The sequence below is a fragment of the Sminthopsis crassicaudata genome, chromosome 2 (assembly GCF_048593235.1).
Source record: "Sminthopsis crassicaudata isolate SCR6 chromosome 2, ASM4859323v1, whole genome shotgun sequence".
Lineage (NCBI taxonomy): Eukaryota > Metazoa > Chordata > Mammalia > Dasyuromorphia > Dasyuridae > Sminthopsis > Sminthopsis crassicaudata.
This window is the reverse complement of record NC_133618.1, coordinates 392,625,333-392,643,295: the sequence shown is the minus strand read 5'-3', so window position 1 is coordinate 392,643,295 and position 17,963 is coordinate 392,625,333. Positions and strand designations below refer to the sequence as shown.

The window sequence follows — 17,963 nt, the reverse complement described above, 5'->3', positions numbered from 1 at the left end:
TTGTTTATCTGATAATCTGAATTGATTAAGTGTCAGAAAATTAGAATCCCATTTCTGACTATCAGTAAATCAACTAAACCAAATTATAGTGATAAGAAGTCCTTAGTAGAGTATCTGGAACATCACAGTTACTTTATAAATGCTTGTTCCCATTCCTTTTCCAATCCTGAAGCACAATTTCCCCATTTTAAAATGAAAAAGTTAAGGGATCATTATTGATCAAAAAGTAGAAAACTTTTATTATATCAAATTGAAAAGTTTTTGTACAAACAAAACTTATGCAGATAAGATTAGAAGAGAAGCAATGAACTGGGAAAACATTTTTACAGTCAAAGATTCTGATAAAGGCCTCATTTCCAAAACATATAGAGAATTGACTCTAATTTATAAGAAATCAAGCCATTTTCCAATTGATAAATCATCAAAGGATATGAACAGACAATTCTCAGATGAAGAAATTGAAACTATTTCTAGCCACATGAAAAGATGCTCTAGGGACTTCCGGCCAAGATGGCAGTGTGGAGGCAGACAGCTGCTTGAGCTCCTCATTTTCTCTCAGGACTTACTTAATGACAAGCCTCAGAATTAATGCTTGACAGGAAAAAGAAACTCACAAATAATCACCAACAGAAGATATCCTTGAAATTCACCAGAGAAGGTCTGTGTTTGCTTGGGGGAGGGGACAAACAGACAGGGCACAGACTGAGGGCAGGCAGCTAGAGTGAGGCAGGCAGCTCACAAAGCTCAGACCAGAGGGGGGAAGGGTGCAATCTCTTCTGTTTCTGCAAAAAGACTTTTATCCCAGTGTGGATATTCTGTCTTGGCAGCAAGCCAGGAGCAGCAAAAAGGGTGTAAACACCAGAGGTGAAGAATAAACTCCCTGAAAGCTAGCATCTCTCAGGATCAGGCCACCCCCACCCCCACCCAGAGTGACTCAGCTTGTTCTTAGAGTCTCAGAGCACAGATGCAGTGAGCAGTCATTTCTGTCCTGTTAGTGCCTTGCTGCTGTCTCCCGCAGTCTGTAGAGAAGGCCCGGTAACACCATCCAGCCCCATTCCCCCCCCCAAAAAAAAGACCAATTGTTTCTCTTGTCAATTTGTTTTCTTTGATTCCTGCTCTGACAAATGAACAAAAAATTAAAAAAAGCTCTAACCATTGACAGCTTCTGTATGGAGAGAGAGCAGACTTCAAACAATAAGGAGACTAAAAGCAGATTGTCTCCAGAGGAATACCCTAAAAAGGATATGATCTACTACTCAATACATAAGACTCTCATAGAGGAAATCAAAGAGGCTCTCACAAGAGAGATAGAAGTGAAATGGGAAAAGGAAAAAGAAGCTTGGCAAGAGAGTCTGGAGAAGTCATCCCATACATTTAAAGACAGAGTGGAAAAAGAGATCAAATCATTGAGAAATAAAATTAGTGATCTTGAAAAAGAAAACAGCTCTCTAAAAAATAAATTTGATGAAATGGAAAAAAATTCCATAGAAGATAAAAACTCAATTGGACAATTACAAAAAGATATAAAAAAAGTGAATGAAGAAAATATATCATTGAAAATTAGACTCAAACAAGTAGAAATGAATGACTCAAGGAGAAACCAAGAAGTAATCAAGCAAAACCAGAAAAATGAAACAATTGAAAAGAAGGTTAAGTACCTTATTGGAAAGACAACAGTACTATAAAACAGATCTAGGAGAGACAATTTGAGAATAATCAGACTCCCTGAAAAATGTGAGGAAAAAAAGGAGCCTGGACACTATTTTCCAGGAAATTATCAAAGAGAACTACCCAGACGTTTTGGAAACAGAGGGTAAAATAGACATTGAAAAAATTCATCACTCACCTACTGGAAGTGACTCTAAAATCAAAACCCCAAGAAATATAGTGGCCAAGTTCAAGAACCATCAGATGAAGGAAAAAATATTGGAAGCTGCTAGAAAAAAGCAATTCAGATATTGAAGAGCCACAATAAGGATAACCCAGGATCTAGCAGCATCCACATTAAAAGAACGAGGGGCCTGGAATATGATATTCCAAAAGGCTACCGAATTTGGTATGCAGCCAAGAGCAACTAACCCAGCAAAAATGAGCATAGTTTTCCAGGGAAGAAGATGGACATTTAACGAAATAAATGAATTCCATCTATTCTTAATGAAAAAAAAAAAAAAAAAAAAAAAAGATCTACACAATATGTTTGATCTTCAAATACAGAACTCAAGAGATTTCTAAAAAGGTAAAAAGAAATCTTGAGAACTATATTTCTGCCATAAAGATATGTAAAGAACACATGTATAATTTGTCCTAGAAACTAGAGGTGGAAAGGAAATTATATCATAAAAAAGGGTAAAGTGGTGGTACTACATCTCATGAAGAGGCAAAGATAACCTATTATATCTGAAAGAAAGGAGAGGGATGAACATAGTGTGTATCAATAGACATATTCAATTTATGGTGAAACTTCTTCCACTTCATTGAAAAGTGAGAGGGAAGGAATAAGCAAAGGGGAAGGCAATACAGAAATTGTGAGAAAAAGGGGTAAAATAGGAAGAGGAACTTTAAGGTGGGGGAAGGATACTAAAAAGGGACGTCTGTGAAAAGCAAGTGCTGTTCACAAGTTTAATACTGGGTGGGGGGGTAAGAGGGAAGGAAAGGAGAAAAGCATAAGCAGGGGTTAACAGGATGGCAAGCAATATAGAATTAATCATTCTAACCATAAATGTGAATGGGGTAAACTCCCTCATAAAGAGGAAGCAGTTAGCAGACTGGATTAAAAGCCAAAATCCTACTATATGTTGTTTACAAGAAACACACCTGAAACAGGGTGATACATTCAAAATAAAAGTAAAAGGGTGGAGCAGAATCGACTATACTTCAGGTGAAGCCAAAAAAGCTGGGGCAGCCATCCTCATCTCAGATTAAGCAAAAATTGACCTAATTAAAAGAAATAAGGAAGGGCATTCTATCCTGCTAAAGGGTAACATAGATAATGAAGCAGTATCAATATGAAATATATACATACCAAAAGGTGCAGCATCTAAATTCTTAAAAGAGAAATTAAGAGAGCTGCAAAAAGAAATAGACAGCAAAACTATAATAGTGGGAGATGTCAACTTTGCACTCTCAGAATTAGAAAAATCAAACCACAAAATAAATAAGAAAGAAGTCAAAGAGGTAAATAGAATACTAAAAAAATTTGATGTGATAGATCTTTGGCAAAAGCTAAATGGAGTCAGAAAGGAGTACACTTTCTTCTCAGCAGTTCATGAAACCTATACAAAAATTGATCATATACTAGGACATAAAAACCTCAAAATCAAATGCAGTAAGGCAGAAATAGCAAATGCCTCCTTTTCAGACCACAATGCAATGAAAATTACATTCAATAAAAGGCCAGGGGAAAATAGACCAAAAAATAATTGGAAACTAAAGAATCTTATACTAAAGAATGATTGGGTAAAACAGCAAATCATAGACATAATTAATAACTTCACCCAAGAAAATGACAATAATGAGACATCATACCAAAATGTGTAGGATACAGCCAAAGCAGTAATAAGGGGAATTTTATATCTGTAGAGGCCTATTTGCATAAAATAGAGAAAGAGAGGGGCAATGAATTAGGCTTACAACTAAAATTGCTAGAAAAAGAACAAATTAAAATCCCCCAGACAAACACAAAACTTGAAATTCTAAAAATAAAAGGTGAGATTAATAAAATTGAAAGTAAAAAAACTATTGAATTAATTAATAAAACTAAGAGTTGGTTCTATGAAAAAAACAACAAAATAGACAAACCCTTAGTAAGTCTGATTAAAAAAAGGAAAGAGGAAAAGCAAATTGTTAGTCTTAAAAATGAAAAGGGAGAACTCGCCACTAATAAAGAGGAAATTAGAACAATAATTAGGAGTTAATTTGCTCAACTTTATGCCAATAAATTCAATAACTTAAATAAAATGGAAGAATACCTTCAAAAATATAGCTTGCCCAGATTAACAGAGGAAGAAGTAAATAGTCTAAATAGTCCCATTTCAGAAAAAGAAATAGAACAAGCTATTAACCAACTCCCTAAGAAAAAATCCCCAGGACCGGAAGGATTTACATATGAATTCTACCAAACATTTAAAGAACAACTAATTCCAATGCTATATATTATTTGAAAAGATAGGGATTGAAGGACTCCTACCAAATTGCTTTTATGACACAGACATGGTACTGGTACCTAAACCACGTAGGCTGAAAACAGAGAAAGAAAATTATAGACCAATCTCCCAAATGAATATTGATGCTAAAATCTTAAGATATTAGCAAATAGACGTCAGAAAATCATCCCCAGGATAATACACTATGACCAAATGGGATTTATACCAGGAATGCAGGGCTGGTTTAATATTAGGAAAACTATTAGCATAATTGACTATATCAATAACCAAATTAACAAAAACCATATGATCATCTCAATAGATGCAAAAAAAGCATTTGATAAAATCCAACATCCATTCCTACTAAAAACACTTGAGAGTATAGGAATAAATGGACTAATCCTTAAAATAATAAGGAGCATATATTTAAAACCGTCAGTAAACATCATATATAATGGTGATAAATTGGAAACGTTCCCAGTAAGATCAGGAGTGAAAAAACATTGCCCACTATCACCATTAATATTCAATATTGTACTAGAAACGCTAGCCTCGGCAACAAGAGCCGAGAAAGAGATTCAAGGAATTAGAGTAGGTAATAAGGAAATCAAGCTATCACTCCTTGCAGATGACATGATGGTATACTTAGAGAACCCCAAACACTGCTAAAAAGCTATTAGAAATAATTCAGAACTTTAGCAAAGTTGCAGGATACAAAATAAATCCACATAAATCCTCAGCATTTTTATACATTACCAACACAATCCAACAGCAAGAGATACAAAGAGAAATTCCATTCAAAACAACAGTCAATAGTATAAAATATTTGGGAATCTATCTACCAAAAGAAAGTTAGGAATTATATGAGCAAAATTACAAAACACTTGCCACAAAAACAAAGTCAGATTTAAATAATTGGAAAGACATTAAGTGCTCTTGGATAGGCCAAGCGAATATAACTAAGATGACAATACTCCCTAAATTAATCTATTTATTTAGTGCTATACCAGTCAGACTCCCAAGAAACTATTTTAATGACCTAGAAAAAAATAACAACAAAATTAATATGGAAGAATAAAAGGTCCAGAATTTCAAGGGAAGTAATGAAAAAAAAAAAATCAAATTAAGGTGGTCTAGCTGTACCTGATCTAGAACTATATTATAAAGCAACAGTCACTAAAACCATTTCGTATTGGCTAAGAAATAGACTAATTGATCAGTGGAATAGATTAAGTTCACAGAGCAAGATAGTGAATAAAAATAGCAAACCCAAAGATACCAACATTAGGGATAAAAATTCATTATTTGGAAAAAACTGCTGGGAAAACTGGAAATTAGTATGGCAGAAACTAGGCATGGACACACATTTAACACCACATACTAAGATAAGATCAAAATGAGTCCATGATTTAGGCATAAAGAACAAGATCATAAATAAATTAGAGGAATATAGGATAGTTTACCTCTCAGACTTGTGGAGGAGAATTTGTGACCAAAGGAGAACTAGAGATCATTATTGATCACAAAATAGAAAGTTTTGATTGCATCAAATTAAAAAGCTTTTGTAGAAACAAAACTAATGCAAACAAGATTAGAAGGGAAGTAAATCGGGAAAACATTTTTACAGTTAAAGGTTCTGATAAAGGCCTCATCTACAAAATATATAGAGAATTGATCCTAATTTATAAGAAATCAAGCCATTCTCCAATTGATAAGTGGTCAAAGGATATGAATAGACAATTTTCAGATGATGAAATCGAAACTATTTCCACTCATCTGAAAGAGTGTTCCAAATAACTGTTGATCAGAGAAATGCAAATTGAGGCAATTGTGAGATATTACTACACACCTGTCAGATTGGCTGAGATGACAGGAACAAATAATGATGAATGTTGGAGCAGATGTGGACAAACTGGGACACTGATGCATTGTTGGTGGAGTTGTGAAAGAATCCAACCATTCTGGAGAGCAGTCTGGAATTGTGCCCTAAAAGTTATCAAACTGTTCATACCCTTTGATCCAGCAGTGCTACTACTGGGCTTATATCCTAAAGAAATACTAAAGATGAGAAAGGGACCAGTATGTGCCAAAATGTTTGTGGCAGCTCTTTTTGTAGTGGCTAGAAACTGGAAGATGAATGGATGTCCATCAATTGGAGAATGGTTGGGTAAATTATGGTATATGAATGCTATGGAATATTGTTGTTCTGTAAGGAATGACCAACAGGAGGAATACACAGAGGCTTGGAGAGACTTACATCAACTGTTGCTGAGTGAAATGAGCAGAACTAGGGGATCATTATACACTTCAACAATGATACTGTATGAGGATGTATTCTGATGGAAGTGGATATCTTCAACATAGAGAAAAGCTAATCCAATTCCAATTGATCAATGATGGACAGAATCAGCTACATCCAGAAAAGGAATACTAGGAAATGAGTAAACTGTTAGCATTTTTGTTTGTTTGTTTTTCTTCCCAGATTATTTTTACCTTCCTAATCCAATTCTTACTTTGCAACAACAACAACAACAATATTCCAATATTCGCTTCTGCACAAATATATTGTACCTAGGATATACTATAAGATATTTAATATGTATGGGAATGCCTGCCATCTAGGGGAGGGAGTGGAGGGAAGGAGGGGAAAAACTCGGAACAGAAGGGAGTACAAGGGATAATGTTGTAAAAAAAAAAAAAATCACTTATGCATATGTACTATCAAAAAAAATGTTATAATTATAAAATTAATTTAAAAAAAAAGATGCTCTAAGTCATTATTAATCAGAGATATGCGAATTAATCTGAGATACCACTACACACCTGTCAGATTGGCTAGAATGACAGGGAAAAATAATTCAGAATGTTGGAGGGGATGTGGGAAAACAGGGACACTAATACATTGTTGGTGGCATTGTGAATACATCCAGCCATTTAGTAGAGCAATTTGGAACTATATCAAACTGTGCATAATCTTTGATCCAGCAGTGTTACTGCTGGGCTTATATCCCAAAGAGATCTTAAAGAAGGAAAAGGGACCTGTATGTGCAAGAATGTTTGTGACAGCCCTCTTTGTAGTGGCCAGAAACTGGAATTTAAGTGGATGCCCATCAATTTGGGAATGGCTAAATAAATTGTGGTATATGAATATTTTGGAATATTACTGTTCTGTAAGAAATGACCAACAGGATGATTTCAGAAAGGCCTGGCGAGACTTACATGAACTGGTGGTGAGTGAAATGAGCAGGACCAGGAAATCATTGTATAATTCAACAACAATATTATATGATGACCAATGCTGATGGATGTGGCCATTTTCAACAATGAGATGAACCAAATCAGTTCCAATAGAGCAGTAATGAACTGAACTAGCTACACCCAGGAAAATAACTCTGGGAGATGATTATGAACCACTATATAGAATTCTCAATCCCTCTATTTTTGTCTGCCTGCATTTTGGATTTCCTTCACAGGCTAATTAATTGTACACTATTTCAAAGTCTGATTCTTTTTTCACAGCAAAACTGTTTGGACATGTATACATATATTATATTTAATTTATACTTTAACATATTTAACATGTATTGTTCAGCCTGCCATGGAGGCATAGGGGGAAGAAGGGGAAAAATTAGAACAAAAGGTTTGGCAATTGTCAATGTTGTAAAATTACCCATGAACATATCTGGTAAATAAAAACTATTATTATTTAAAAAATAAAAAAAAAAATAAAAATAAAAAGCTTTCCACATCAAAAAAAAAAAAGAAAGAAAGAAAGAAAGAAAGAAAGAAAGAAAGAAAGAAAGAAAGAAAGAAAGAAAGAAAGAAAGAAAGAAAGAAAGAAAGAAAAAGAAAAAAATTAAATAATTTCAAAGGCCTCTTTCCTGCTCCATATTCTAAGATCTTTACACCACAAATGATCTGCTTAAATGCAGTTGCCTTGATATTTTGAATGCACTGCATCCATTTTGAGCAATTTAATAAGTAGATTTATATTGGACACCAAATGTTTAAATTACCTTAAACTTGAAAGGCCTGTGCTTGAAATGAATTGAAACAGGTTCTGTGGGATGTTACTGAGATACCAATAAAGAATAATTAAAACTCAAATGTTCTTTATTATGTATTAATTATAAAATTGTTATTCAGTCAACCTTCTTGATTTTTCATGTTAAATAATCATGTGTGTATTTCACCCCAGTCTCACTATTTAGTTAACCAATTAACTAAGAAAAGGAATAGAGCCTGCATGTATTAGCATCTTAATGGAGGAATTAATTCCTTATGACTCAAACATCTACATATGTTCAAGGGTGTGTGTGTGTGTGTGTGTGTTTTTTTGGTTTTTCTTTTTTTTTTCTGCTCAGTTTTTCACCTTTACAAGTGATAATTATCCTTAACTACAGATAACAACAAACTAAAAGACTATCTTTAAAAATCTAGATCTCACCTTAGGTAAAGTGCAAATGCCAGAAGGGGAAGACAGATTGCTGAGAAGAGAAATCATCTATCTCCATAGGCTAGCTGAGAGTCTGCCAAGGTTCCAGAGTTACAACCAGAGCTTACTAAAAAAAATTAAAATTAAAAAAAAACAAAAACAAAAAAGCAAGAACTTATTTTTCACAAATTTCCAGAGGTTTCGAACATATCAGAATTTTTCTCTTTCTCTTTTCCAAGAGGCTTGTGATCTAAAAACCATCAAAATGAAATGTTTTCTGAGCCCGACCTATCCTTTATGAATTCTAAGAGAACTCAGGGTGAAGTTTGCAAAGTCCCACAGTATAAATTTGATATCACACAGCCTGGAAGTGTAAAGTAAATGCTAGTCTAGAAGACAGGAAGACAGACTATCAGATTCTATCTTTGGCATTTGGCCACCAAATGTTTGTGTCAACTGAAAAGTATATTGGGGATTCTGAATGCTATCTCAGGTTGTTTCAAAAAATTTTATAAGCTTAGACCTTCTCCAAATCAAGGGGCAAAGACTTTATTACACTGCTAAGAGTGGGCTAAATTCATGAGGATTTTTACCAAGGAAAGGAATTTTAGCAATTTACAAAGGACCCATGACATCATTAAGAAGGAAAATAGCATTAAAAGGAGACTGCTATTAAGGAAAGTGGGGGATTATGTCTTTGACTGACTAGATAACCTGAAAAAGGAATTAGGGCTCTTAGCAAGAAGCAATAACCACCAAAAAAAAAAAAAAAAAAAAAATTAGTCAGTTAGTGGGGTGGATTCTTTTGTAGGAGAAATGTAACCTGGGAGGGGAAGGGCATCATAACATGGCCTTCTGATTGAATACATTAACTGTGGCGAGAAGATAATTTTCTCAATGCAAAGATTCAATTAAGAATTCTATTTGAAATGTCCTCTTGGGGTGGGGTATGATAAAGGTCACTTGAACCCAAAGGCTTAATCAAAATTTTAAAATTCACTTATAATTATCAGTGCTCCTCCCTGCTTGCCTCAGGGAGTAGTTTGGCTTCCAGATTGTTACAATAATTCAGGCTCTTTCTGTCAAAACCCACCTAGCTATCTAAGATCTCATCACTGCCTCTGACCTGGTCTATTTGGAATGTTCCCACTGATTCTCTGTCCTATTCAGCTGATATAAATACAATACACAAGGAAGGGTTATCCTAATGTGTTAATAAGCAATATCTCTATATCCTAATCTCTTTTTGAAGTTTGAACTCTGTTAGAACTCAAGGGAACCCTAGTCATTGACTGCAAAATAAAAATTGGCCATAATCTTAGGCTTCCCTGAAAAATTAGAGGAACTAGGAATTAGTAACAACATGAGAAGGATTTTTAAAAAGGTCCACTAATCTCCAGCTTCTTAAAACATGCTTTCAGACCCTATAAGCAGTCTTGTAACTGAATGTAGGGATCAGAAAATTATGATTTATCATCAACAAATGTTTGGTTTATATTTATATACCTATACACCTGGAGTCACATAAAAATATCTCAAGAGAAACAGGGTAGAGAATGGAAAAAAATTTAAGAAGCCCTGCACTAATTCCACACACAAAGAATAGAAGTGAAACCTCCACTGAGACCACACCAGAATGACACTTAAAAAAGGGAAATAGGGAAAGGACAGAAAAGGGATATAAATAAGGGTTCTTAGACATGGAAGTAAACAGGGAGTCCAACCTGACTAGCATTCCTGAGTTTAGGTTAGCTGAGGAGTGTCTGATAACAAAGTAGTTTTGTGATTGATGAGGTGAATAAGAGTCCAGCTTGAAGACTATGTTCCTGCTGGCAGCCCAGTGTTTAGGTGGTCCATAGGGAGGGCCATAGATAGTATCCTTTTGACTCTATAGTCTGTATACAATCAGGAAGCCAAGTTGTAGGTATCAATCCTCAAGGTTATTTTGTATGCCAAAAAAGATTCTCCCTTTCCTCTTGTTAATTGTGAATTCCACTAGGAACTTGCCCCCTTTGTAATTTACAAGGTGAGAGCTGCTAGGAAACATTGCATTAAGTTGTTACTCCCATATTTCCCCTTGTTAATGGTGAGTACATTAGGAACTTTGCCCTCCTTATGGCTTCACAATAAAGTTATGCTCACACTTTCCTCCTTTATAATGGCTAGTAATTTAGGAACTTTGCCCACTTACTAAGAGTCACAATAAAGCTTTTGTTCCTTGACTGGAAAATGGCCTGAGTCTGTGAATTCTTTCTGGATAAATTTCAACCTTCTTGATTTGTTGAACCTCATCATGAGCACAGTAATATTGTATTGGAAATGAAGAGATCCTGTTTAGGTTGGTCAAATCATTCTTTCTGCCTTGAGGTCACCTGTAGGGAAATACCACTTGAGAAATTGAAAGTGTCTTAACAGACACCAAAGATTCCAAATATGGAAATTTTCATAAAAAGAACAGAACAGAAAAGAAGAGACAGAAAGAAGGGGAGAGCTAATGATAGCCTTTGGTTGGAGAAAGATTAGGCCAGTACCATTAGAAATTATGATTATGATGAATTCAGAGAATCTTGGAGAAACTAATATTAAACTAATACAAATTAAAATGAGCAGAAACAGGAGAATAATTTAATGACCACAGTAAGATAAAGGATGACAATTTTTAAAAACTTGTAAATTCCAATAAAAGCAATGACTAATTGTTATTTTCAAAACTAATTATAAATGATGCATACTGCAAAGAGTTGCTAGATAAAAAGTATATAAAGTATACATTTTAAAACATGGGCAGTGGGGGCAATTAGTTGGTGTAGTGGTTAAAGCACCAGCCTTAAAGTCAGGAGGATCTGAGTTCAAATATGGCCTTAACACTTTCTGGCTGTGTGATCCTAGGCAAGTCACTTAACCCCAATTGCCTTAGCAAAATATAAATACACAAATAAACAAACAAACATAAGCAATGTATTGAATCATTTTGCTTAACTATACAATACCTACTTGTACCTTTGATATTCAACTACATTTACAAGGATCTAATTGATATAGAGATAAAATGATACTTCTGGAATGGATTTGAATTCAAATTTGCCTTAGACATTTATTAGCCTTGTGAGTCTGGGTAAATTGTTTAACTCCATTTGCCTTAGTTTCCTCATCTATAAACTGTCTGGAGGAAATTGCAATTCATTTTGGTATCTTTGCCAAGAAAACCCTAAAGAGTGAGATATGATTGAAATAGCTCAACAGCAATATACTTACTTCTATGTAAAGATAAGGAGAAACACTGTGGTATTCTTCAGGAAAAACAGACCTCTAAACAAAGGAGCGCTGGGTGCAAGCCTCAGCTCTGATACTGACTGTCTCTGTGATTTAGCAAGTCACTTAGTCTCTCAGTTCCTCAGGCAATTCTAAGATTATAAATTAAAGGTGCCAACCTGAATTTTTAGAAATGCAGTTTCTTACTTGATTGTGCCCTAAACCAATGAAGTCTCAGGTTTAGTTCCAATAACTATACTTATTTAATACAAATAAAAGTATCTATTTGATTCTAGAGATAGCAATGCACATATATTCTGAAGGGGATACAAAGCAGATGATGTTACTGAATGTTTAAATTTAATATATGATTTTTAAAAACTGGATGTTGGGAGGATTCTGGGAAGATGGTAGAGTAGATCTGCAAATTTCAAGCTTTTCAGATTTCACTCACTAATAGAATAAATCTGTGCCTTAGGGTGAACATAGACTGGTGAAAAATCAACAGAACTTGGGGCAGAATGGTTTTTCTGGTACAACTCAAGAAGATCTGAAGACCCCAGGCTGGGGATTAATATGTATGAAGTACAAACATCTCCAATCTAGCTTCACATAAACAACAAGTGGCGACCCTGGGTTTGGGTGGTACCTCAGCAGAAACCACAGAAACTTTCACCTAAAGGATTGTATGAGTAGTCTTGGGTCTGAGTCCAGAAAGAATGACTGAATCTAAGCTGATTAGAAATGTCAGGCCTAGCTAAGCTATAGAGATGAGGTCCTGGGAGAGAAGAAACCACTAGGAGTGTGAAGCAGTGAGGTAGAGATGCTAATGGCTGATGGCACTTGCAGGAGAATGGAGGTTTTGGTTTGGGGTTCCAGGTAAGAGGGGGGAGTTGAAGTGAAGCTAGAGGCACCATCTTCCCACCCCTTCATTAGAAGGGCATACACTAATACTTCTCATTTAAAAATAAAACAAAACAAACAACAAACAAACAAAGAACCAGCAAAGAAGAAAGAATTAAACAATAGAAACTTACTATGGGAATATAAAAGATCAGGATTCATTTTCAGAAGACAATGAAATAAAAAAAAAGATTTTTCTACTCCAAATAGTAATGTTAAATAACTCCCTCTCCTGAGAGAAAGTATAGAAGTCAAAAAAGAATTTAAAAATCAAATGAGAGACATTGAGTAAAACTAAAAAATAATAAGTAATAACAATTCAAGGAAAACAAGAAAATTATGAAAAAATTTAAATAACTAGAAAAGGAGATAGTCTTTTTTTAAGTAAAGCTTTTTATTTTCAAAACATATGCACAGATAATTTCCAACATTGACCTTTGCATAGCCTTGTGTTTCAGATTTCCTTCTCTTCCACCATCCTCCCCTAGGTGGCAAGCAATTCAATATGTGTTTAACATGTTAAAATACATGTTAAATCCAATATGTATAAACATATTTATATAATAATTGGTCTCTGTAAGATTCTATCCAAATGGGAGAAAATAAAGATCCCTGTAATATAATCAGACTTTTGAGATTAGGACTTAATTAGTTATCTTTTCAAATCTATTCCGAGGGGGTTGGGGGAGGAAGGGGAAAAAAAAGTAGAATTGTAGTAGTTTAAAAAATTAAAAAAATAAAATAAAATAACATCACATTAACTAATAAATAAATAAATAAATAGATAGATAGATAAATAAATAAATAATTTTGCATTACTGTCCCCATACCTTAAAGATGAGATTATATGAACAGCTACAGTTCCAAAAAATTCTAGGCCAAGTAGTTTTAATTTCATCATCTGAAAATTGTTCATATCCTTTGACCATTTATCAATTGGAGAATGGCTTGATTTCTTAGAAATTAAAGTCAATTCTCTGTATATTTTGGAGATGAGGCCTTTATCAGAACCTTTAACTGTAAAAATGTTATCCCAATTTGTTACTTCCCTTCTAATCTTGTTTGCATTAATTTTGTTTGTGCAGAAACTTTTTAATTTGGTGTAATCAAAATTTTCTATTTTGTGATCAATAATGGTCTCTAGTTCTCCCTTAGACACAAACTCCTTCCTCCTCCACAAGTCTGAGAGGTAAACCATCCCCTGTTCCTCCAATTTATTTATGATTTCGTTCTTTATGCCTAAATCTTGTACCCATTTTGATCTAATCTTAGTATGTGGTGTTAAATGTGGGTCCATGCCTAGTTTCTGCCATACTAATTTCCAGTTTTCCCAGCAGTTTTTGTCAAATAATGAATTCTTATCCCAAAATTTGGATCTTTGGGTTTGTTAAACACTAGATTGCTATTTTTATTCACTATCTTGCCCTGTGAACCTAACCTATGCCACTGATCAACTAGTCTATTTCTTAGCAATACCAAATGGTTTTGGTGACTGTTGCTTTATAATACAGTTCCAGATCAGGTACCAATAGACCACCTTCACTTAATTTTTTTTCATTACTTCCCTTGAAATTCTTGACCTTTTGTTGTTCCATATGAATTCTGTTGTTATTTTTTCTAGGTTATTAAAATAGTTTCTTGGAAGTCTGATTGGTATAGCACTAAATAAATAGATTAGTTTAGGGAGTATTGTCATCTTAGTTATATTCGCTTGAGCTATCCAAGAGCACTGAATGTCTTTCCAATTATTTAAATCTGACTTTATTTTTGTGGCAAGTGTTTTGTAATTTTGCTCATATAATTCCTGACTCTCCTTTGGTAGATATATTCCCAAATATTTTATACTATTGACCGTTATTTTGAATGGAATTTCTCTTTGTATCTCTTGCTGTTGGATTGTGTTGGTAATGTATTAAAATGCCGAGGATTTATGTGGATTTATTTTGTATTCTGCGACTTTGCTAAAATTCTGAATTATTTCTAATAGCTTTTTAGCAGAGTCTTTGGGGTTCTATAAGTATACCATCATGTCATCTGCGAAAAGTGATAATTTGATTTCTTCATTTCCTACTCTAATTCCTTGAATCTCTTTCTCAGCTCTTATTGCTGAGGCTAGAGTTTCTAGTACTATATTGAATAATAATGGTGATAGTGGGCAACCTTGTTTCATTCCTGATCTTACAGGGAAAGGTTCTAGTTTATTGCCATTACATATGATGTTTACTGAAGGTTTTAAATATATGCTCCTTATTATTTTAAGGAATAGTCCATTTATTCCTATACTCTCAAGCCTTTTTTGTAGGAATGGATGTTGGATTTCATCAAATGCTTTTTCTGCATCTATTGAGATGATCAGATGGTTTTTATTAATTTGATTATTAATATGGTCAATTATACTAATAGTTTTCCTAATATTAAACCAGCCCTGCATTCCTGGTATAAATCCCACTTGGTCATAGTGCATTATCCTGGGGATGATTTTCTGAAGTCTATTTGCTAATATCTTATTTAAGATTTTAGCATCAATATTCATTAAGGAAATTGGTCTATAGTTTTCTTTCTCAGTTTCCAATCTACCTGGTTGAGGTATCAGTACCATGTCTGTGTCATAGAAGGAATTTGGTAGGACTCCTTCAATCCCTATTTTTTCAAACAGTTTACATAGCATTGGAGGTAGTTGTTCTTTAAATGTTTGTTAGAATTCACATGTAAATCCATCTGGTCCTGGGGACTTTTTCTTAGGAAGTTGGTTAATAGCTTAATCTATTTCTTTTTCTGAGATGGGACTATTTAGACTACTTACTTCTTCCTCTGTTAATCTGGGAAAGCTATATTTTTGAAGGTATTCTTCCATTTCATTTAAGTTATCGAATTTATTGGCATAAAGTTGAGCAAAGTAGCTCCTAACTTTTGTTCTAATTTCCTCTTCATTAGTGGTGAGTTCACCCTTTTCATTTTCAAGACTAACAATTTGCTTTTTCTCTTTCCTTTTTTTAATCAGGTTTACTAAGGGTTTTTCTATTTTGTTGGTTTTTTCATAGAACCAACTCTTAGTTTTATTAATTAATTCAATAGTTTTTTTACTTTCAATTTTCTTAATCTCACCTTTTATTTTTAGAATTTCAAGTTTTGTGTTTGTCTGGGGGATTTTAATTTGTTCCTTTTCTAGCAATTTGAGTTGTAAGCGCAATTCGTTGGCCTTCTCTCTATTTTATGCAAGTAGGCCTGTAGAGATATAAAACTTCCCCTTATTACTGCTTTGGCTGTATCCCACACATTTTGGTATGATGTCTCATTATTGTCATTTTCTTGGGTGAAGTTATTAATTATGTCTATGATTTGCTGTTTTACCCAATCATTCTTTAGTATAAGATTATTTAGTTTCCAATTATTTTTTGGTCTATTTTCCCCTGGCTTTTTATTAAATGTAATTTTGATTGCATTATGGTTTGAAAAGGATGCATTTACTATTTCTGCCTTACTGCATTTGATTTTGAGGTTTTTATGCCCTAGTATATGATCAATTTTTGTATAGTTTCCATGAACTGCTGAGAAGAAAGTATACTCCTTTCTGTCTCCATTTAGCTTTCGCCAAAGATCTATCATATCAAACTTTTCTAGTATTCTATTTACCTCTTTGACTTCTTTCTTATTTATTTTGTGGTTTGATTTATCTAATTCTGAGAGTGCAAGTTTGAGATCTCCCACTATTATAGTTTTGCTATCTATTTCCTCTTGCAGCTCTCTTAATTTCTCTTTTAAGAATTTAGATGCTGTTCTTACTTCAAACATGGCTTCTGCCCCTTACTACCTTTGAAAATATTAAGTCACAGATGGCGGAGAAGAAACACACGACTCTGTGAACGTCCTCACTCCCTCACAACCAATTAGATAAATCAGCCTCACAAATAGCCCTGGACTGATAGATACCACAAGGACTGGAAGAACGACTTACCAGCTGAAGAGAATCTGGAGTTTCAACAGAAAAGGTCAGTTCCCACGGGAGGAAGAAGAGAGACCAGCACAGACGGCTGGGTGCTAGCATACTGCGCCGATCGATCTGGGAAGGGCTCTGGGATCAGAGAAGTCACTGAGATAAAGGAATCTGGCACAGGCCGTTAGCTCTTCTCTGCTTATAATATAGCAGTTCAGAAGAGAAAGCCAAAATACTTTAAAAAAACTCAGATAGATTAGATTTTCCAGGACCCTGGGGGTGACTCAGCAGATCTCGGCACCAGGGGGTGTGGCCTCAGCTACCACCTGAGAATAGTTAAGAGATTGACAAGTGGGTGGATAAGGCCCAAGGCAACACACATTGCCTAGCTTAGCTGGAAGGAGTGGAACTCAGATCCGGAAGTACCAGAGAAGCGGAACCTTTGAACTAGGGACCGCGGTTTCTGGCAGACACTTCCAGTTTGAGCACAGGGGCTTCTCACGTCACCTGCTACAACATCCACACCCCACCAGAACTCATAGGCTAGGCTTTATGCCGTATTTACTGTTCAATCTCAAACTTCAGGGAAGCCACTAAAACACAGCGCCCTCGGGGCACAGCAATGCTAGTCACCTCTGAGGCACTTCCAGGGAGGGGGTAGGGAACTCTCTCCCAGAGCACTATCTTAGCTCAGGCACAAGAGCCGCTGCATCCATCCAGTCTGGGAGGAAGCTGGTAAAGAAGTAAATAAATAATTTCCTACCCCAGGGACAGACCCCAAAAGATTTTTTAAATATGAACAAAAAAGCCAGAAAAAATATAGATTCCTTCTACACAGAGAAAGAGCGGGTATCCAACCCCGAGTAAGTTAACAGCAGAGAGACAGCAGATAACAACCTAAAGGGGAACAATTCCTGCCCCCCATCACATAACTCTCTCCTAGATGAGACTATTAAAAAGTTAAGAAAGCTTGAAGAAAAATGGGGAAAGGAAAGGGAAGCTATGATAGAGAATAACAACGTCCTGAAATTGGAGTTGGAAAAAATAAAGAATTCAGAGGAGATGCAGGGAAACAAAATTTGTGAATTAGAAAAGGTTAAAAAATCTCAGGAAAGTAGGATTTCTGAATTGGAGAAGATAAAAAAGTCTCAAGAAAATATAATTTCTGAATTGGAAAAAGAAAATAATTCTCAAAAAAAAAAAATAGGGAAATGGAAAAAAATTCAATAGAGCAAAATAATTCATTTAAAAACGAAATTGGGCATTTACAAAAAGAACTAAAAACTGTGAAAGAAGA

At 34.7% G+C, this 17,963-nt stretch overlaps 1 long non-coding RNA gene across 1 annotated transcript in view; it reads right to left on the bottom strand.

Annotated features, from left to right (window-relative positions):
- LOC141553540 (uncharacterized) overlaps positions 1-17,963 on the bottom strand; it is a 137,075-nt gene that overhangs the window by 112,588 nt on the left and 6,524 nt on the right. Inside the window, exons 2-3 of the long non-coding RNA XR_012485509.1 lie at positions 10,769-10,949; positions 8,590-8,704 (exon numbers count right to left, since the gene is read on the bottom strand). This is a non-coding gene — a long non-coding RNA (uncharacterized LOC141553540). The remainder of the gene's footprint in view (positions 1-8,589; positions 8,705-10,768; positions 10,950-17,963) is intronic.